Here is an 18,621-nt window from a genome sequence, read left to right as displayed (position 1 = left end):
TATTTCAGAAACCATTCTTTAGTGGGAAAAGGAGAAAAAAGGAACAGAATTTTGGAAAACAAAATTTTTTAAACTAAGAGATGTATAAAAGGACTCATTTTCTATTCGGTCTCAAGCAAATCATTCACATGAATGTTAATGGTGACAAAGAATTACCAAACTTTGCTCTCTGTCTCTAAGGATTTTACATTTTAAATGTTGGGTTTCAAACTAAGTGGAAACCTGAGGAAGTCTTTTAAAAGTCCTAAACAAGCAAAAACAAGAATATGCTTTACAAATACCCAGGTTGTCATGTCATCCTTTACCTACTGCTTTCCGCCACACTTCCTCTCAAACTGATTTTCAGTCTCATACACCTCTTTTAGGTTTTATTGATAGTTTATTGCCATAAAATTCAATGAACCTAACCCACAGATCATTCTGTCTGCCAAGTGGAGCTTAAAATCTAAAGCCAGATAGTGCTCATTGGTGCTTCTTTACTCAGAAATTCCAGCAGTGAAAACAAATGCAGTATCTGTATAAACACTCTCACTCCTAGCTTTAGTTGGTTTCCAGTCATCTATCCAACCAGTTTTCACAGCCATAACATGGTACTTTGTCATTCATTACATAGGTTTCCCCTCTCCCCACCTCTTCATCTTTTCCCATGTTCCTCCCAGCATTTGGAGAGAGCTACCCCTCCCTCTCCACACATCCCATGTCACCTCTTCCTTCAAGGTCTAACTCAAACACTTCTCCCCATGGACCCAGGATCTGAGGCCTGGTCAGGTTAACAATGGTTCCTCTTTGAACTCCAAGAGCATTTTTGTTTGTACTCCACATTTTGATCCTTGGCCAAATATTGACAGCCTCTGTTCTCTGAAGACCAGCAACTGTTTTAATCGGTTGCTAAAATGTTATAGCACAGAAACACTTCACCCAACACATGCCTAAGTTTTAGAAGGAAAGTGAGTCCCCAACCGGTTAAAACACAAGGAAATACAGAACCTAAAAGGTGAAGGGTCCGCTATCCTCCCTTGTTCAAGGTCATCTGTCCTTGTTCTAAGCAGGATTTAACTTAATTATTGAATTATTCAAACTAAACCCACCCTCAGAAATTATGAAATAAACAAAACTTGCCTGCAATACATCTTACCTTTCCTTTTTCACCCAGACTTTTAAGTTACTTTTTCTTCCCAGTGATGTCAAAGTAGAACAAATATCTGATGTCAAAATCAGGGAAACTAATTCACTCTCCTGAATGTAGTCTTGAGCCAAGGATCAGGAGAGGTCCCCTTCTCTTTGCCAGGCCCCAAGTTAATTAGCAATTTTTTTTTTCTGGATTATGGTGAATAAATGTTCATATCTTCATTGCAGTGACCTTAGGAAGAATATTTCCAATAAAATCAATATTTCTTATTGAAGGTAACATTAAAGAACAATAATAGATAAGATTATTTAAACCTTTGCATTTGATAGCTCATTTAATCCTCTTGACCCTTATATGCAAATCATACTTTCAATATCTGTTCACTCTAGCCCCACACAACCCCAGGCTGTTCACAGCACAACAACCAGAGTGACTTTTTAATATCCTAAGTGAGACTGTCACCGCTCTGTTCAAAACCCTTAGTGGTACTTAGTCTCTCTGCTAATGAAAGCCAAAATGTTTACAATGGCCTTCAAGATCCTCCAAGCTCTGGCACACCCTTCTCTAACTTCATTTCCTACTACTTCTTGTTTCCCCGCTCCATTCCAACCATCTGTGCCTTTTGGCCCATCTTCAAACACAGCAAGCACCTCTCCCTCCCAGGTCCTTGCTTTATTGCATAGGCTCCAGTGACCTCTTCCCAAAGAGACCATCCTTTTGAAATTGCAACAGTTTTGGAGAGGATGCGGAGAAAGGGGAACCCTCTTACACTGTTGGTGGGAATGCAAGCTGATGCAGCCACTTTGGAAAACAGTGTGGAAATTCCTTAAGAAATTAAAAATAGAGCTACCCTATGACCCTGGAATTGCACTACTAGGTATTTACCCCAAAGATACAGATGTAGTGAAAAGAAGGGCCATCTGTACTCCAATGTTCATAGCAGCAAAGGCCACTGTTGCCAAACTGTAAAAAGAATCAAGACACCCTTCAATAGACAAATGGATAAGGAAGATGTGGTCCATATATACAATGGAGTATTATGCCTCCATCAGAAAGGATGAATACTCAACTTTTTGTATCAACATGGGCAGGACTAGAAGAGATTATACTGAGTGAAATAAGTCAAGTGGAGAGATTGAATTGTCATATGGTTTCACTTACTTGTGGAGCATAAGGAATAACATGGAGGACATTAGGAGAAGGAAAAGAAAAGTCAACTAGGGGAAATCAGAGGGGGAGATGAACCATGAGATACTGTGGACTCTGAGAAACAAACTGAGGATTTTGGAGGAGAGAAGGGGGTGGGAGGTTGCATGAGTCTGGTGGTGGGTATTAAAGAGGGCACATATTGCAGGGAGCACTGGGTGTGGTACATAAACAATGAATCTTGGAACATTGAAAAAGTTAAATTAAATTTAAAAATTTAAAAAATAAAAAGAAATTGCAACACCCATTTCTACCCCTACAGTATTCCCTATTTCCTTAATTCTCCTTGATTTGTTTTACCCTAGAAGTTATCAATATCTTAGACACTGTATTAATTTTTTGTTTGTGGGCTTGCTTCTTTATTGGGTTTTGTTTATTGTTTTGTCTCCCTCACTCTGGAATTTAAGCTCTGCCAGGATCAGTGTTTTTGTGTTTTGTTCCCTTGAACTCCTAATGTTAGAACAGTGCCTGGAACATAGTAGACACTAAGTAAATATTCACTGAATGACTGTATGGAAGAAAATGACATACAGAGAGGTTAAAAAATTTGTTTAAGGACATACAGTGGAAAGAAGTGGGAATTAAACCATCTCTGCTTAATCTACCTCTAAATAATAGAGGAGTATCTAAGGCTGAGTTTCTCAGAAGCAGACCCTGACACCAAGATGTATATGCAAGTATTATATTAGGGCAATATTCCCAGGAGGAATCCATAAGGGAGTGGGGGAACTGGCAGCAAAGAGGAGGGAGTCAAGAAGGTGTGATGTCAGGCAGTCCTGAAGAGTATAGTTTCTGCCTGGTCCCACAGGGGACCTCTGGAATATAAGTCACACCTTGACTCAGAGGAGTTCTAGGAGACTCAAAGCAAGGATCTGGGCTTAATGGTCCATCACTAGGCAGTTATTAATCAGGGGCTGGGAGATGGGAGAAGGTGTATAGTCTGAAGTGCTTCCTTCCAATTCTCTGTGCATAATGGCAAAGAAGTTGTTCCAATAGCCTGGTTACAGTTAGGGCTTAGAGGGGGAAAGCACACCATAAGGTATGAAGCCTTTGGAGTGGAGGGAGAGCACTAACATGTGTACTACTGTGGTCCTTCCATGATTCTTTTACTGCCTAAAATCATGCCCAACTCCATGTCATGGCCTAAGACTCCACATAATTTGGCCTCTGTTGACAATGCAATCCACATCTTATACCACTATTCCCTTGCTTCCTATGAACTGGCAGCTCACTAACCACAGGGCCTTTGCATCTGCTACCTTTGCTTCTAGAACATTCTTCATTTAACTCTTCACACACATTTTCCTTTCGACTTTTCACAGGCCAGCCTAAATACCCTCAAGGAAACGTTACTTGAGTACTGAATCATCCCAAAACTTTTTATTTCCTAAAACAAAACACCTTATCACAATTTGTAATCATTTTTGTTTCTTTAGTTTATCTATATTCATATTGTTTCCTCACTAAAATACAAGCCCCATCAAGATAATGGCAAATCTGTTTGCCCACTTGTAATATCCCTAGCACCTGGCCATTACAGGAACTCAAATTATCCCTTGAGTGAAAAGAAACACAGAGAGAAATCAAAAGAGCATGCAAAATCACAGCTGCATCTACCTACCCAAATCTATTTGGGTAGATCTTCAAAAGCTTAAATTAGTTATCCAAATTACAAATATGCCTGGAAAGTTAAGGGCATACTCTCATACTAGTTTGGTTAGTACTGCAACTTCTAAACCAGATAATTTTAGCTACAGATAGACCCAGCCACTCTTCACCCTCAGAGAAGTCACCAATTTACACTACATAAGACTAGAGGCTAAGATGGAAGACTAATAATACAAAGGCTTCATTAGCCCATAATTTCGCTACATTAGTTAAAATTACCCAGGGACTTCAAGCAGAAGCCGCCCAGAAAAAGTACAGAAACTGCCCCCTACTCTGTAATCTCCATTAACTTTCCCCTTTCTGTCTTTTGTGAATTAGAAGATAGTGCACCAAATGGAAAGTAGAAGAACAGTTTTATCTTTTCTTGTCTCGACCATGGAATAAAAGCCACTTTCTTCTCCCAAATAAAAGGAAATAGTCATTTCTTATCTCGAAAATTCTGCTTCGACACACACAAATTTTACAACAGACACAAACAGGAACACAGAATATCAATTTTAAGAACTCTCTGAGGTCAAAACAAACTTCCAGCTTGTTTTGATTATAGAAGCTTCAGAGACTTATTAATGTGCTGATTTGCCACCAAGGACAAAAGCTTTCCACCTATGTAGGCTACAAACATTTCCAATTTCTGAATTTTAAATATTTCTGGTAAGAATGATCTTCACAATTTCTTTGGAAGGAACCTATATTATTTAATAACATGACTAAGAAAAAAAATTAACATGACTAAGAATTCTTGTACCTAAATTTAAATTTTTCTCTTGTTAATCCTAATAATAAACTGCACATGTTAACCAGGCTTCCATCATTTATCTATATACACACAATAAAACATACAATAAAACTAGAACAGGGTTAATTAGACCCTTTTTTCAAGGCCAAGCTCAACTAGCATCTCTTCCAGGTAAACTTTCCCCTTCCCACACTCCCAAGTAATCCACGGATACCCTTCTTAAAATTTCAAAAATTACTCCCCCTGGGCCTTCTGGTACCTACCTCCTTGTGCCATCTATGTTCCTGATTATTTAAGTGAATCAACCCCCTGCCCTCCCCTGTGTGGGGTTTGGATATAAAAAGTACTCTAGGGCTACAGTGCCCAGCCTCCCCGACCCACCAGCAACATGTGCGTGTATGAATCTTTCCGTGAGCGGCGTAAGAAACGTAATTTTCTTTAACTCAACTTAAGCTCTGTTTCAGTTCCTCATTCCATCTGATTCAGAAGTGATCTAATCAATTCCAGGTTTTCTCAATCAATTTGGGGCTCTCCGCCTCCCCCCACCGAGAATACGACTGCTTTGCATCTATGTTGGGGGAGGGTGGTGGGGTTGCCAGTAGTTGTAACCACACTCCCCCACTCCTCCTCCACCGCATATTCTAAGAAATAATTCAACTCATCTCCTATTCCAGGTGCTGGTCCTGCTGGTGCAAGCTGAGCCCCTCCCTCCAACTCAGCAGCCCCCACCCTCCTCACCACACCTCCAGATATGGCGGCCCTCAGCGTTGTTGAGAGTCTCTTCTGGCTCTCTGAAGTCAAAGTGGCATTGTCCTGGTCATTTTGGTATCATCATTTTGAAAAATGACAACCTTGCTCCTCTTATACATACTTAGACAAACACTCTCTTTCCAAGCCCATATATACTAAAAACACCACCAGCGAAAACAAAAAAACAACAACAAAAAACAGGTGTGAAGGGATTTAAAGGAATATAACTAGAGAATGTTTTCTACAGCATTTCTTTTTCAATGCTAACTTTTGAGATCTGTTTATCAAAGCCATACATGCAGTCACGCTAGTCCCCAGCCCTAGCCGCTTCTGCCACCAGACTCAACCTCTGACTGTTTGTTCCCATTCTCCTGATAGTTCTCCAGTCAAGATATTCCAGGAGCTCCTCACCCACTCCTGACATTTCCCATGAACTTCACTATTAACCTCACTCCACAGTACCCACCACCCACCCTGCCTTCTCTCATTGTTCCAGTTTGCAAGTCTTTCTTTTATTTTTATTGCCTACTGATACGACCTGGACTCCTTGTTCTATCCACCATACAGAACGTTGTTTACTTGTCCTTTAGTATGTTAAGCTATTGGCTTAACATACTAAACTCTCCCCCACCCCACCTTCACCATCTTCTGTCATCCATAGCTTAACTGAGTATGAGAAAATTGATAGCATGGATGCTGCTCTGTAACCATCATCTGGTCTTCCGTGTTCTGTCAATACATTGTTCTAGAAGGCACAAAACCCAAGAGTTTATTATAACTAGATACATAGTTATACTATTATAACTAGATACATAGTTTTCCAATGCAGAACAATTCTTAAGATAACTTTTCTTTTCTGGTTCTTTTCTGTTTATCCTAGAGTTGATTTGCTTTATTGTTTGCTCTTTTTTTTTTTTTTTTTTAAGAAAAATATCTTCATTTAAAAAAGAAAATCCATTTCGAGTTTATCTTTGTGTATGGTGTAAGAGAATGGTCCAGTTTCATTCTTCTACACATAGCTGTCTAATTTTTCCAGCACCATTTATTGAAGAGTCTGTCTTTTTTCATTGCATATTTTTTCCTGCTTTGTTGAAGATTATTTGACCATAGAGTTGAGGGTCTGTATCTGGGCTCTCTACTCTGTTCCACTGGTCTATGTGTCTCTTTTTGTGCTAGTACCATGCTGTCTTGGTGATCACAGCTTTATAGTAAAGCTTGAAATCAGGCAACGTGATAACCCCAGTTTTGTTTTTCTTTTTCAACATGAGGCAAGAATCTATGAAAATCCTAGAGGAGAACATAGGCAGTAACCTCCTCGACATTGGCCACAGCAACTTCTTTCAAGATATGTCTCCAAAGGCAAAGGAAACAAAAGCAAAAATGAACTTTTAGGACTTCATCAAGATCAAAAGCTTCTGCACAGCAAAGAAAACAGTCAACAAAACAAAGAGGCAACCCATCGAATGGGAGAAGATATTTGCAAATGACACTATAGATAAAGGGCTGATAGCCAAGATCTATAAAGAACTCCTCAAATTCAATACACACAAAACAGATTATCACATCAAAAAATGGGCAGAAGACATGAACAGACCCTTGTCCAAAGAAGATATAAAAAAGGCTAACAGACACATGAAAAAATGCTCATCATCATTAGCCATCAGGGAGATTCAAATCAAAACCACACTGAGATACCACCCTACACCCGTTAGAATTAACAAGACAGTAAACAACAAATGTTGGAGAGGTTGTGGAGAAAGGGGAACCCTCTTAACTGTTGGTGGGAATGCAGGTTGGTGCAGCCACTTTGGAAAACAGTGTGGAGATCCCTTAAAAAATTAAAAATAGAGGGGCAGCTGGGTGGCTCCGTGGGTTAAAGCCTCTGCTTTCGGCTCAGGTCATGATCCCAGAGTCCTGGGATCGAGCCCCGCATCAGGCTCTCTGCTTGGCTGCTTCCCTTCCTCTCTCTCTGCCTGCCTCTCTGCCTACTTGTGATCTCTGTCAAATAAATAAATAAATTAAAAAAAAAAGAAATTAAAAATAGGGCTACCCTATGACCCTGCAATTGCACTACTGGGTATCCCAAAGATACAGATGTACCCCATCTGTACCCCAATATTCATAGCAGCAATGCCCACATTTACCAAACTGTGGAAAGAAACAAGATGCCCTTCAATGGAAGAATGGATAAAGAAGATATATGGTCCATATATACAATGGAGTATTATGCCTCCATCAGAAAGGATGAATACCCAACTTTTGTATCAACACGGACGGGACTGGAAGAGATTATGCTGAGTGAAATAAGTCAAGCAGAGAGAGTTAAGTATCATATGGTTTCACTTACTTGTGGAGTATAAGGAATAACATGGAAGACATTGGGAGATGGAGAGGAGAAGTGAGTTGGGGGAAATCGGAGGGGGAGACAAACCATGAGAGATTGTGGACTCTGAAAAACAAACTGAGGGTTTGGGAGAGGTAGAGGGTGGGAGATTGGGTGAGCCTAGTGGTGGGTATTACGGAGGACATGTATTGCAGGGAGTACTTGGTGTGGTGCATAACAAATGAATTTTGGAACACTGAAAAAAATTAAATTAAATTTTAAAATAAATAAATAAATGGGAGGGATATCTTCCTTTGTCATGTGAGATTCTAAGTGCCCTTGAAGTTTTTTTTTTTCTTTCACAGGAAAGACTATTCATACATTTATTTTGGATTTTAATGTTACTAACTTTGCAAACCTTTGGCAAAGAGTGTTAGTTTTTTGGTTTGGGGGGTTTTTGGTTTTGTTTTTTGTTTTTTTTCCCCTTTCAGTCTTATTGAGGTATGTACTTAACACTATATAAGTTTAAGGGGTACAGCATAAGGGCTTGCTTTTGAGTGTTGCTTTTAAATCACCAAAGCCCAGGAGGTTAGGATTCAATGCCACCTTTCCTCTCTGGTATCTGCCTATCTGAACTGGGGATAAGTGGAGGGGACTGCTGATCTGCAGAAGATCTGCTAACCATGTTTCTATTAGTCATGCTCCAGGCTGAGAACAAGAGTACATGCTCTCGACTTTGTGACTGAGAAGTATTGGTTGGGCTAAAACCCCCCACTATGAATGTGACAATCAAGAGATGAGCAAGTGTTAAGAAAAAGAAAACAGGGGCGCCTGGGTGGCTCAGTGGGTTAAGCCGCTGTCTTCGGCTCAGGTCATGATCTCAGGGTCCTGGGATCGAGTCCCGCATCGGGCTCTCTGCTCAGCAGGGAGCCTGCTTCCTTCCCTTCCTCTCTCTCTGCCTGCCTCTCTGCCTGCTTGTGATCTCTCGCTGTCAAATAAATAAATAAAATCTTTAAAAAAAAAAGAAAAAGAAAACAAAGATCATTATTCAACAACATATTCCTGCCTCACCACGTAGAGAGTCAGGACATACCAGTAAGGAAGGCAGTAAATGTCTTAAACAGCCAATGTCTTACAGCCAATGTCTTAAACAGCCGAAGATTGCTTATATCTATTCTCTCCAGTTTTTCAACTGGACAGCAAGAGCTTAAAGGTCAAACAGGAATCACCAACTAGACTCTGCTCACCTAGTCCATCTCCTCCACTTCCTCTGCAACCACATCTGACAAACCCAATCATGATAAGACTGAGAAATTCAATAAGCCAAAACTGAAGGCAGAAATCCAAGAGTTAAGTCCAACATCTTCCAAGGGAGCAGTTGAACTAAATAAGTGAACACAGGAATCCAAGAAACACATGTGGCCAATACACACTGAACATTCCACAAGTGTTGTCTACTTTTAACCAGTTCACTTTGTTAAGATGCAAAGAGGTTGGGTCAGATTTTAAAGGATGGGGCCACTCCTTTCCACATCAAAGAATCAAAAACTACTGACAAGGCAGGCCTGTCTCTTCCAGGCAGGTCTGGCTGGCAGAGTAGGAAGTACTTGAATGTTGGTTTAGCAGGAGCTGGGTGGGACCACAGTGAATTTCAAGTAGAAACCAAGCTGGTCCAAGGTGTCCTGCAGCCTATAAAATGCAATCTAATCTGGCTACCATTTGTTGTTGGTTCAAATGATTTTAATTATTGAAATGCTTTTTTTTTTTTAATTTTAAAGATTTTATTTATTTATCCCAGAGAGAGAGACCACAAGCAGTGGGGAGGGGTAGAGGGAGAAGCAGACATCCCGGGGAGCCGTGATCCCAATGCGGGATTGGATCCCAGGACCCTGGGATTATGATCTGAGCCAACAGCAGACACTTAACTGATTTGAGCCACCCAGGCAACCTGGAATGCTTTATCTTTAAATATGCAACTAAAACAGGAATAAAAGTTTAAAACATGAATGGGTGCCTGGGTGGCTCAGTTAGTTAAGCATCTGTCTTCCGCTCAGGTCATGATCTCAGGGTCCTGGGATCAAGCTCATGTCCTCCACTCAGTACAGAGTCTGCTTGTCCCTCTGACCCTCCCCCCACTCATGCTCACTCTCTCTCTCTCTCCCCCCCTCTCTCAAATTAATAAATAAGATCTCTTTTTTAAAAGTTTGAAGAAAAAGTCAACCCCGGCTTCACATCTGTGCATCACTACTTCACGCTTCAGCATTCCTCAAAGGATTGATATTGATGCAAAGATAAATCATTATTGATAAGATTACAGAACAGGTGTGGCCGTGGTTCCAGAGTCCGAGAAGATCCTGCCTTATAAATGCATAAAAGGATTCTAGATGGAGCCTATCTCCCTAACTCACTGTCTTTGTGAGCTTTGGTCAAATTAATCTCTCAAAGCCTCAGTTGCCTTGTCAACAAGACACAGATAATGACAGTATTCATGTCACAGAGGTACTGCAATAATTAAAAGAAATAAAACACTTAACACAAATATGGCATTTGGTAAGCACACAGTAAAAAATCACTATCATCATTCTCACTATTCTTTATATTCTTATACGGTCCAGCCTTCCTGGGCTGTCATCTTTAAATCCTGGTGTGCTTAAAGTGAGCGATGCCTTAATTATATTATCTAAACTCATGAAGGCTGTGTTTATAAAATACAGACTAGTGCTGTAGGCTTAGATATGGAATAAGAAAAATAAAGATACACTGATTGTATTTACATAAAGTGAGTGTTGAGTAAGCTGATTTCATTTATATGTACAGAGCTATCTGCTCCCCGGAAATATTCTTCATAACAAGACACATCTTTCAGTGAAGTATTATGTTTCCCTTAAAACACCTGAATACTATATTTAGAGTGCATAATAATCATATAATCATATTTGTAATTTACTGTCTACAATCTCCCAAGCACTACACTATGTGTTTTCCAAACCTTATGATGTAAGCATATTAAACACACACGCATACACACACAGACAATCCTGTATTAAATTACATGCCCCAAATCAAACAGCTAGAATATGATAAAAACCAGACTATAAGGCAGGTCCGTCTTACTGTAATATCTATGTTTCATTTCATTATCTATGTTCTTATAAACTCTAATTGAATCTAAGTATATGTGTATTAGTCACCTCTGAATCTCAAAATTTTAAAATAGCTGCGTATTGCAGGGCTTAAAATAATAAAACCCCATTAAACTAGAATGGATGGAGTAATTTAAATGATTTTTCTTTGTAGGTTTAGCACATACTTAAGAAACATTGATAGAGCAAAGTTAAAGTGACTCTGCTACTGTAACAAAAATAAAAAATTACTGGACTTCCTTCCCCTCCATGAAATCAGCTAACTGATAAAGTACCTTACAAAGATGATAGCAGAATCAAAAATGAGGTAAGTGGAAAAGGGACGGACAATAAACTTTTAAATGTCTCTCTAAATCCCTAGTTACTGATAATGCTATTTGCTAATTTTAGAAGAATCAATTCCAAATCTCTTATATTCAGTTGGCTAGAAGAGAGGAAGGGAAATTATTGGGCCTCAGCTTAAATTACTTCCTTATAATTAAAAATTCATTTATCCATAATTCTATTGATTCTTGTGGCTAATAAAGACATAGAATAATAAATTATTATTTTATATACAATTGTTAATCCAGGTAATAGCATCCAGGATAACTCTATTACTGGGAAAGCTTTATGACAGATTTTTACGTGTCACTAACAATGATTCATGGCCTATATAAAGCAGACAAAATGCAGGCTGCAGGCCTTTGTACTTTCTGTTTACAGAATGAGCATCTAGGCTGAAATACCAGACTTCTCCATAGCTGATGCTTTACTGGCTTCGGGTTTTCCTTAAACTCCAAAGCTGATCACAGCCAAATAGTGCTAACAATTTCCTTTAAATCCTATTAAACACTATGAAAACCACTGTCCAAGTTTAGTGACGACTCCCAGGCTTTCTTCCAGATTATGAACCAGATCTCCTCTAATATTCAAGATTTGGGGCAAAACTCCTTCCCACGAATAACTTGACCACCTCCTTGTCCTTCAACTTTTTCCTGAAGTTTTCACCAGTTACTTTACTAGGGTATCTTGGTATTCCATCCTTTGAGTATTCCTTGCTCTTGGTTCCTTTCAGATGTATCTACTAAAAACATCATGGACCTGGACTCAGATTTCACAATTAATCAATCAATTAATTAGGCTTATAAATGGTTCTCAAACACCAAAACTGTCAGTGTAAATAGGGACACATGATTTTAGAACAATTAAGCTTCTCGGGAGTCTTCCGGTGAACATGATCTGATCAGAAATTTCATTACTAAAGGCATGCTCTATTACAGAATTTGTGTATATATGTAAATTTATAATATGTTAACATATAATGTATTTTATCTCTACTTGTAATATAGGTAATATACATTAGGACATTTATCTATACATGTATTTCTTATTGTTTTAAAGATTGGATGTTTCTGTGCTCTTTAACAAGAAAATCATCTCTAAGCAAATATAGTTTGTATGGCTTTGACCAGAAATTCTCCATTGTTTTTCTTCTATCAGTTACTTTATTTTAATTTTGATATAACTGTTCAATAAGGGAAGTGTCTTTCTGAACTTCCACTTTATTCTCCTCAGGTAAATGCATTGTCGCAACAATTGAAGACAAACTAAAGACTTAAGGACTATTGTCTGATCTCACCCATGAGACTAGATTAAATCACAGACACAGTACACAAGGCAGTTATATACGAAAGGTATTTTCAGTGAAAGATAAATTAGAAAAGAGGCTGCTTAAAAGATTTCACAAAAGACTCTAAGGAAAAGGAATATGATTTTTAAAAACGGAAGTGGGAACTAGGACTGTGCATTCATTTGTTCAGCTAACATTTATTACCTACTATGATCAGGTATTATTTTAGGAACTGATTATAAAGTGAAGAACAAAAAAACAAAAAGTGAAGAACAAAACTGATGTGTTTTCTCAAGAAATTTATATCTTAATTAAAGATACAGTTATAGGCAAGCAATACATAAACACAACTTTGTGGTGGGTGTAATGGCATCATAAAGTTGGTACAATAATAGAAATTTAGGAGATAACCTGCTTAGAAATGGTGATCAGGATAGCCTGATATTTGAGAATTATACAAAGAGAAAAGAGTAGCTAAGCAAAGTGCAGGGAGACGAATACTTTAGCCTGGAGATCAACAAACATTTTGTAATGGGACAAAGAGTAAATATTTCATGTTTTGAGGGCCATTTGTTCTCTATTGCAACTACTCAACCCTGCCATTGACAATACCAAAACAAATGGGCACAGTTGTGTTCCAATAAAACTTTATTGACAAAAACAGGCTGTGGGACAGATTTGGCTGATGGGCTATAATTTGCCAACTCCTGCTCTAGTCACACATATGACCTGGGCAAAGACAGAAGAGGTATTGCTGTGCTGTATTCAAGGAATTTATAGGACACTGGTATAACTAACGTAGAATAACTGGGAGAAAAGTGGCATGAAATGAGCTTGAAGGGATAAGCAGGGCCCAGGTCATGCACGGCTTTGGAGGCCAGGATTGGATTTTATTTAAGCAACTTACAGTTTTAATCAGGGTGATAATATAGTGCTCTTTGTGTTTTAAAAGCTCGTTATAATTCCTGTATGGAGAATGGACTGGAAGATCAGGTCATGATCTCAGGGTCCTGAGATTGAATCCCACATCTGGCTCCTTGCTAATGGGGAGGCTGCATCTCTCTCTGGCTTCTATTTTTCCCTGTCTGTGCTCTTTCTGACAGACAAATAAATAAAGTCTCTAACAGTGAGGATCCTAACTGATGGATTGTACTGGGGTGGGGACACAATGATTAAAGAGAGGGGAAAATTAAGTTTGATGTTCAAGTTTTAGGTTACGGCTCTCAGATTGACCACAGGCAGTCAAGGTGAGCTAAATTATAAGTTTCAAAAGGAAGACTAGAGAGAGAAAAGTGTTGCAAGATAAGTTTAAGCCATATTATGGAGCATTTTAAGTAATGAGCTAGAGATCACTTTTGTCTTAGTAAAAAATAGAAAGTTACTAAAGAATTTTGAAGAGCAGAATAACATAAGTAGTGGTGCACTATAAACTGTGTTGCTTTGGACAAAGTAGAGAAGTATTTCAGAAGCTGGGAGAAATTGTCAATAAATTTTTGAAGTCATATAAAAAGAGGTAATACAGGGTCAGTCCAGAGTTATATTGGTATTAGAAATGGAAGAAATGGAAAAAAAAAAGGTTGAAAAAGTAAAGTCAATGGGTCTTTTGGTTAGAGATACATATTTTATTTATTTATCTTTATATTTAAATAAATATAGTCCATATATATGTAATTTGAGACTATTTACAGTAAATAAATAATATAAATAATATAAAGTACTCTTAAACATTAAAACATAAAAATAAGAGCCACATTTTTAAGGGAAATGTTGAGTAATTAGGCTAGACTGGAAGTTAGTACAACTGAGTCCAAAGATTAACTCTAAATTTTCTGATAGCCACGATAAGTAGAATGAAAAAAATGGAAAGAAGTGAAAAGGTTGGATTAAATAGTTTCCAACGGAATAAGGAGAATATCTTCCAGGGGAGATACACTGAATATACATGTATAAAATCATAACCTTGAATCATAAAATATATTTCCCAGGCTTTTATGTAAAGAACAATTAAAGACTGATAGAAGCTGTGCCATAATAGCTACTTAATAAAAATACATATTCTCTGTAAGCAATTTTTCATAACAAAACCTTAAATCTTACATCCAGACACCTAATTAAGTTTGAGGACATTATTATACTGTACACCTGTCATGGTATTTTCTGTAGGAGCAATGGAATTCAAATAATGAGTTTCACAGTGATTTGATTTGATTAAAAAATAAAGCTTGGAAAATATGAGGAGATGGTTAGCAGTTCCCTGAGACATCCCCCACTCAAACACAAAGTACCTTAGTGACATCAACTCTACAGCAGTACAGACAACATGGTGGGTAAGAGTTAGTGGCATGGACTGTGGAACCAGACAGCCTGAGTTCAAAACCCATTTACCAGACACATAAATGGAAGCAGTGTCATCAGAGTGACTATTGATACCAAGTGGTAAGGTGTTCACAGGACTAGAAAAGTTCCAGTACGGATTGTACTTTCAGCTGGCAAAGAGTTCAAAGTCAATTGTCTGCTACATTAACTATTAAACTACGGCCTGGGGGAAGAAATGAATAAGGTATGGCTCCACAACTGGATTTCTCAGTTTGACTTTGAAAAATATACTTCCCTGTTTCAGGGTGTCCAATGAATCTAAATGTGAATATTTTCATTATGAATCAGTCTAAAACAATTTATTTCTTGATTTTGAACTAGTGTTTCTATGATGTCTTAGAACTTATCATTCTGCTAAGACAATTGAGCTGGCTGCACCTAATTTTAACTGAATTTTTGACCTTTCAGGATCGAGGTTAGTCAAACTGGTTAGGAGTATTTTCAGGAGACTTCTTAGTCTGGCTTGTTTTAAGAGCATAGAGTCAAGCTGAATAAGGAGATTATCTTCAGTCTTTTGGCAAGTGTATTCAATGTGAATTTCTTAATTGCACCCAGAGGCAATGGAAGGAAAACACATTTATTAAATATTTTTAAAGATTGATATTTTGACTATATGTCATTGGTTCAAAAAACCACCATCTCCTATTCTTTTGATTCTAGAACCACCAGGGACTAGGAGTTTATTAGGTGAAAAACAACAGCTGTGACTTTTGTACTTCTTCCAGAACAAGCTCTCTTTTTTTGCCAGTAGAATTTGCTGATATTTCGATTGAACAAAGGGTTAATGTCAGTTGACTTCATCTTGTTTTAGCCCTTCCAATCCCTGCCCCCCTCCAACATTTGCTATCTTGATTCTTGGCTTCTCCGTGGACATCCAATGAATATTCTTAAACTTTCTGCCTCTGCTGGAGATGTTCTCTTTCTAGACAAGGGTTTCCCTACCCACCCTCTCCAATCTGAGAAAATTTTACTTCATGTCTCATAATGAAGTGTTCACTCCTCTGTTACAGCCTCTATTATAAACCCTTCCTTTTTTTCTTGAGCCCTGCTGGGGCAAAAACTGTGACTCATTCATCTCTGTATCCCTAGCATTGTATTTGTTTGGTGGAGAGCAAACATTAAATACATCTTTATTGAATTAATTCTCCTTATGACACAAAAAGAAGGTTGGAGGGTTGAAACGATATGTCTTTCTTCCAGTAGCATGCCTACTTTTGACTTCACTATACCAGGAACTAAAATTAGTGTCCCATAAGGAGTGGCTTTCTACACAAAGGGACAGCAACACAAAGACTAAGCCCTAAAACAAGGAGCATCATGAAACATAGAAGTTAACAATAGAATCAGACAGAGGGGATTAGGGTTCCCTGGTGAAACCACGATTATATTAGCTGGTCTGAAGCAGAACTGCTTAAATCCCTTCTATCTTACCTCAGACGGTGCAGAACCTTATAACCCTACCTTTGCCTCTATAGTGGTGTCTCTTCTCATTCACTGGCCAATGCTTAATAACTCAGAGCCTGGTAGCTGTAGACTGGAAGGATTCTAAAGAGTGATTACATGAGTGTTCTCAAATAAAAATATTTGACTAAAATTAATAAAGCAATTTAGAACTTGCACAAGGCAATATGAAAAGAGAAGTGATCATGACAGCAAGATTTCCCAGGTAAATAACATGTAGGGAGAAGGGAAGGACCTTTCCCTGCAGATAACAGATTCTTCTAATGTAACACCTGCAGGAACAGCTGTGTTTCAGAGGATTTTCCAAAGTACTGGAGTCTGGGGCAACAAAACAGCAAAGAACTGACACATCCACTGGGTGTAAGACAATACTCAACAACTCCACAAACGCTAGTTAGATAATATGAACGCGTACTATTCTAGACTTACTCTAACACCTACAAAATAAAGTGAGAATTGTTAATTCCTGGAAAAGAAAGAAAAATCCACCCTCAGCAATCAAACAAACCAAGAGTCGCAATCTAATTATTATAGTATCTTCAAGAATCTCTAGCCAGTGAAAGAGACTGAAAATTCTGGAGCAAATCAGAGCCACACAGCCCCCCCCCCTTCCTTCTCACCTCACCAACATCTCCCCAGTGTTGGTAAAATGACAAAATTCTGAGAATTCTCAATGATGTAATGCATGGAGAAAGGAAAACTGAGTGAGCAGATCATTATTTTCTTCCAAAATGTGTGGCATTCACGTGGCTGAGAGAAATTGAAGCCAAGTAAGAGAACAACAGAGTTGACTCTTCAAGAGGAGTGCTGCCCGGAGGTTCTTGAGTCAAACGGAGATCAAAATCCAGAGGATTCCTCACAAAAGAGGAACCGACCCTCCAACCAGGGAACTGATGTAGAATAAGACACTACACAAAGTCTCAGGGGAAAGAGCCATGTAGGTATTCAGACTGCACTCCACCTTACCTAAGCTCCCCATCCTTTGTCGTTCCCTCGGACTAAGAAAAGTGAGCAGAACAAAAAATTCCTAGTCCTCAGCAGGACAGATATCTGCAATAGTAGAAGAAGAGAGTTAAGAAGTCACTCCACTTTCACTTTGTCTGCCCCGAGCCACCCAAACAACATCTAAAGGGTGAGAATGCCCCAGAAACTGCAAATATATTATACACTATTTTTGGATTCTCTAGAGAAACAGAACTAATAGGAGGTGGCGGATGGGGTGGAGTATGTGCTTGTGGGGAGGAGAGGAGAAAGAGACAGAGAGATTAATTTTAAAGAATCAATTAAGGATTCTAAGTAATTAGCTCACATAATTGTGGGGGTTGGCAAATCTGAAATCTGCAAGGTAGCGTGGCAGGCTGGAAATACAGCAAGAAATTGATGTCTCGAGTCCAAATGGAGGCAAGAATTCCTGCCTCCTTGGGGGTCTCAGGCTTTTTCTTTTAAAACCATCAACTGCTTGGATGAAGCCCACCCATGTAATGGAGACTGTACTGGTTATACCCAAGGCTTACAGATTTAAACGTTAATCACACCTAAAAATACCTTCATGGCAACATCTGAAGTGGTGTTTGACCAAACAACTGTGCAACATAGCCTAGCAAAGTTGAAACACAAAATTAACTATCACTAAACACATACACACACACACACACACACACACAGCCACCTAGAATACTACTAGTAGTTAATATTCATTGCATATGTATTGGACACTGGTCTTTACAGCTGACATGTATTTACTCATTTACTTCCCACATCAACCTTATGAGTTAAGCACTATTTATTATCCTATTTGACAGACTAGAAAATTGAGGGAGTGTGCTTAAGTTAATTTGTCCGAGGCCACATGGCTAGCAAGGGGGCTAAGCCAGCATTAAAATTGGTAGCACTCACTCAAAACCCATGCATTGTGTCACTGAAGTAGAAGAAAATATAACTCAGGACACAAAAGGATATTCCCTCAATTACTTTATTCTAAGAACATCTTAATAAGAAGTTGAATACAATAAAATAAGAGCATACCCATAAAATAATAAAGCCATCAAATGACATGAAAAAGGAAACTACTAGTCCCTGAGAAGAAACTGGAGTCTATGCAACATAATTATGGAAATAGTAAGTAAATTAGAAACAGCAAGTACAGAGTAGACAAAAGTGAACTACTGGCACAAAGAAGAAAGGGTTAAGATAATCTAAGTGAATGCAGATGAAAAG

The 18,621-nt window shown here is 38.5% G+C and overlaps 1 long non-coding RNA gene across 1 annotated transcript in view; it reads right to left on the bottom strand.

The window, feature by feature from the left end:
- Nucleotides 1–18,621, bottom strand: part of LOC309845402 — a 35,071-nt gene that overhangs the window by 11,071 nt on the left and 5,379 nt on the right. The window contains exon 2 of the long non-coding RNA XR_014301272.1: nt 1,136–1,360. This is a non-coding gene — a long non-coding RNA (uncharacterized lncRNA). The remainder of the gene's footprint in view (nt 1–1,135; nt 1,361–18,621) is intronic.

Source organism: Mustela nivalis (genome assembly GCF_964662115.1).
Source record: "Mustela nivalis genome assembly, chromosome: 12".
NCBI classification, from domain to species: Eukaryota; Metazoa; Chordata; class Mammalia; order Carnivora; family Mustelidae; genus Mustela; species Mustela nivalis.
The sequence above is the reverse complement of the archived record's forward strand: the minus strand, read 5'-3'. Positions and strand labels throughout refer to the sequence as shown.